Source organism: Zalophus californianus, chromosome 4, assembly GCF_009762305.2.
Source record: "Zalophus californianus isolate mZalCal1 chromosome 4, mZalCal1.pri.v2, whole genome shotgun sequence".
NCBI lineage: Eukaryota > Metazoa > Chordata > Mammalia > Carnivora > Otariidae > Zalophus > Zalophus californianus.
In genome coordinates this window covers 72,597,077-72,601,824 of record NC_045598.1, presented here as the reverse complement: position 1 = coordinate 72,601,824, position 4,748 = coordinate 72,597,077, and positions in this window count along the sequence as shown.

Below are 4,748 nucleotides of genomic sequence, written 5' to 3'. Positions count from 1 at the left end.
GCTCTCTCTCTCTCTCAAATAAATAAAATCTTTCAAAAATAAATAAATAAAATAAAATAAAATACCATGCCTTTTCATCAAGTCCTTTCTTGAAGCAATTACTCCACGTCCATCCTTCTCCAGCTCACCTGCCTGCCCTTGCTCTCCAGCTTTGCCTCCAACACGGATACAAATTCTCTCCTCGTACTAGTGTTGCCTGCGTACCGGGCTAGAGTCTGAGGCCCATAGGGCAGGGGCCCTGTTCCTCCTACTAGCATGGCATTCACAGGCTGCATCCAGAGTTAGGCACAGAAGAGGTGCCTCTTAAATACCTGTCAGAGTTAATGGAATGTTCATTCATAGCACCAGGTCTTTGTCCCAGTAATTCTATCTGGAATGTCTTCACTCTTCATCTCCATATTCTCAAGCCCACATTCATCTCTATCATGGACTGGATGTCTGCGTCCTCCTTCCCTCTCCAAAAATATTCCTATGTTGAAATCCTAGCCCTCAGTGTAATGGTATTAGGGTGTGAAGCCTTTGGGAGATGCTTAGGTCATGTAAGTGGAACCCTCATGAATGAAATGGGTACCCCTATAAAAGGGACCCAAGAGCGCTCTTACCCCTTCACCTCTGAGGACACGGCAAGAAGACGATTATCTAGGAACCAAGAAGCAAGTGCTCACCAGACACCGAATCTGCTGGTGCCTTGATCTTGAACTTCCCAGCCTCCAGATCTGTGAGAACTTTATGTCTGTTATTTATTAAGCCGCCTAGTCTATGGTATTTTGTGATAGCAGCTGGCTGACCTTAGACAATCTCATTCTCTATAGGGGAATGGCGTTTCAAGTTTGCTCTGTACAATTCAGTGTTTGAATATATCCCACACTGGTGATATTCCTTCAATTTTCAGGTAAAGATGTGGTCTGTTGTTTTTTGCTGCTCCTAACACGTTCGGTTGTTCAGTGAACACTGGGAACTTGGTAAGTAGATACTCATAATACCTGCAACTTGCCAGGAGGGGCTGCACTTAAGTTTGGGGATCAAGACGGCCGTTCAGCTTTCATTAAGCTTCATTCCAGCAAAGTCTGCGTAACTGCAAGGAATTGGTCAGAAAGGACAGAGCAAGCAGTCCTGGTCTGAGGAACAGAAGATCCTCCTCATAGGAGAATCATTTCCTAGGAAGTGTGAGAGATTTCCTTGACAGGATATTTGGGTCTTTTCTAAAGATCCAAATCCTCCCCTCCACACAACACCCTCTCTCCACTCCCGTTTTCATGAGGACTGATTAAGAGCCCTTCTATGGGGTTATTAGCATTTGTGGAGGACCCCCTCCGGGATCATTCAGAGGAGTTTTTGGTCTCTTGTGGACCGCTTGCTCTAAGGCAAAGCCACACGGGGGTACTTCTTCCTCTTTCCTGACAAGGAGGAGATAAACAGCAGTTAAAATCCTGCTTCGGAGGCAGCGACACGTGACCCTAAACCACTAGCAACTGCAGAATGGACTTAGAAAGGGAATCCCGCCCCCACCCCACCCCTGCCCGCCGAAGTTTCTGCTCAATGACAGAAATGACCAATTTCTCTACCATTAGGCAATCAATCTGTGATGTACAAGATTAAGGTCATATTTGATCAAATAGAAGCTTTTTATCAGGACTCTTTCCATTGGATTGCTATAAATCTGACTCAAACTAGCCTAAGCCAAAAAGGGAATTTAGTGGCAAACCTAAGTGAGAAGCCCCAATGTTGTCTGACTTTAGGCTTGTCCGTAGGGCGGAAGTTGACAAACGATGGCCCATTGTCGGCTTTTGTAAGTAAAGTTTTGCTGACATACAGCCATGCTTGTTCTCAGACATATTTTCTATGGCTGCTTTCAAGCTACAATAGCAGCATTGAGTACTTGCAAGAGAGACCTGATAGGGGCACCTGGGTGGTTCAGTTAAGCCGCTGCCTTTGGCTCAGGTCATGATCCCGGAGTCCTGGGATCGAGCCCCGCATCAAGCCCCGCATCGGGCTCTCTGCTCGGCGGGGAGCCTCTTTCTCCCTCTCCCTCTGCTGCTGCCCCTGCTTGTTCTCTCTCTCTCTCTGTCAAATAAATAAAATCTTAAAAAAAAAAAAAGAGAGACCTGATAGTCCGCAAAACCTAAAAAATTTACTATGTAGCCCCCCCTTTTTTTAAGATTTTATTTATTTATTTGAGAGAGAGAGAGAGAATGAGAGATAGCACGAGAGGGAAGAGGGTCAGAGGGAGAAGCAGACTCCCCGCCGAGCAGGGAGCCCGATGTGGGGCTTGATCCCGGGACTCCAAGATCATGACCTGAGCTGAAGGCAGTCACTTAACCAACTGAGCCACCCAGGCGCCCTATGTGGCCCTTTCTAGGAAAAGTTTGCCAGCCTCTGGCCTTGGGGCTCAAATCATGTCATTAGGATTCTCTATCTCTTGGCTATGACAGTTGTCTGAAATGATTTCACCTTTGGGCTTCATACATGTCCCCAACAACTCCAGTAACTCTTGCAAAAGCCGTAGGATTTACTCAACTGACAGCCTGGGGAGTTTCCCACCCTTGGATTGATGCCTGAGGCTGAGAGGATGGATTTACACTGATTGGCTTAGGCCTAAGTCATATCATTAGCCCTGTTGCTGGGGTTGGGTCAGCCACGTCCAAGCCACAGGGACTGAACAAGGGAAATGCTCTCCAAGGGGAAAGATGCTAGGAAGGCAAAAACCTACAAATGCCCATTACAAAACTTCTCCCTCCAGTTCATGGCTGGGCACATTCTGATCCTGGACATTTCTCAAGGCCTGTCAACGAGATCTTTCTATGATTTCATAGACACTTAAAGAATTATTAGTAATAACAACCAGTTGTTATTGATGAGGTTCCAGTGCCAAACACTACTCTAAGCACTTAATAAATATCTCACTGATCTTCCCAACAGCTCTTAAAAATTAGGTCTTTTCCATTTTACTAATGAAGCAACTAAGGAGCACAGGTTTAATCACAACTTGTTCTAAAAGTCCCAGCAGCAGAATTGGAACCTAGATTTATCGAACTCTGAACTTGAGTTGTGCTGACTTCCCTTCCCAGCCTGGCAGAGCCTCACATTTCTGAGAAACCCCTATCACACCCTCAGTGCCTGAATAATACTTGAGTACAGAACTGGGGACGAGGAGGCCTGAGTTCTAGTGAACAGCTTTGCCACTAAGTCACTGGGAGACTTAACAAGTTACTGAGGTTTTGGAATCTCCGTTTTCTCATCTGTCATGAATAGCTTCAACTACTAGAACTACGTAGAACTATGGTCTACAGAGCAGAAAGGCTTGCATGGCAATGCCTTAAGAGTCTGCAATAGTGGGTGAGGGGATGCTCCCTCCATACTCATTCCATGAGACCAGTAGATCTCCAAGATCTCTGCCAGTATTCTCTGCTTGTTCTTGCAAATCCCCTCTTTGTTTTTCTCCACCCTGCTCTATGTCTTGGGAGACTCATCTGCACGGGTTGCACCAACACCCTGTCCTCTGGCTTCCTCCTGGGTTTGGCCAATAAAAGAGAGTACCAGAAAAACAAAGGATGGAAGGAGATAGAGGTTGGGGTATTAATTCTCAGTGGCTAAGTTCAAAGACTACAGGTCCTGTCGGGTAGTCCTCTTCAGATTTGGGTGAATGTGTCATTCTATGGCCCCTTCTGGTCTAGAGGTGGTAATGGCTCACTGCTGTTGCTAATCCTGGGGTACATCACCATCCTTGGGAAACTTATCGCAGTGAAAATGTGTCTACGACCATACTTTTGTAAATGGTCCCTTCTTTAAATATTCCTCCTTTGTCCATTTTGAATGGGCCATCAGAACCCTGACTATATAATCTAATCTATGATTCATAGTAAACTTAGGTTCACCTACCCCATATCCATTCCTACACCACTTTTTTTTTTAATCTTTTTTTTTTTTTTTTTTTAATTCAGGCTTTAGAAAACTTAAGTCATTTGCTGGGGCACCTGGGTGGCTCAGTTGGTTGAGCCTCGGACTCTTGATTTCGACTCAGGTCATGATCTCATGGGTCGTGGGATCAAGCACTGCAGGGAGTCTGCTTGAAGATTCTCTCCCACTTCCCCTCCCCTCACTTGTGCACATGCACGCTCTCTCTCTCGCTAATAAACAAATCAAGAAAAAAGAAAAGCAAACTTAAGTCATTTGCTTAAATTCATTCAAGCATTTACTGACTGCCTCTTAGGGCCATTGTAGATCCGGCAGGAATGAGGACCCGCATGGTCCTTGCCATCCTGAAACTTACACTATAGCTGGGGTCGTGTAGCTACTTTAGGAGCAGAGTCAGGATTTGAACCCACTTCTGTCTGATTCAAAAACCTTGCTTCTGTGACCCTCCATAAAAAAGAACTAATGTTTACTGAATGCATTTTCTGTGCCAGGAACTTTCCATGTTAGTGTTCTCATATTGACCCAATGAGGTGGGAATTATGGTCATCAGCATTTTACAAATGAGGAAATATTACGTGACTTGCCCAATGGCCATACTGTTAAGGAGTAGTCAAGTGCTTTATGTATTTGAAGCGCATGTTCTTTCCATGGCAACATACTCTAGAAGTTTCCTAGGATCAGAATAGATCTGTACCAGAATCACCTCATTCTGTCCAAAAGTTACATCAGTTACAATAATGATAGATCATGAAACAAGAGAGGTATCTTCGTGGTTGAGAATCCTCTGAGATCTTCAGATTTAGCACTTTGCACATGTTGGTGAGATAGCTTTG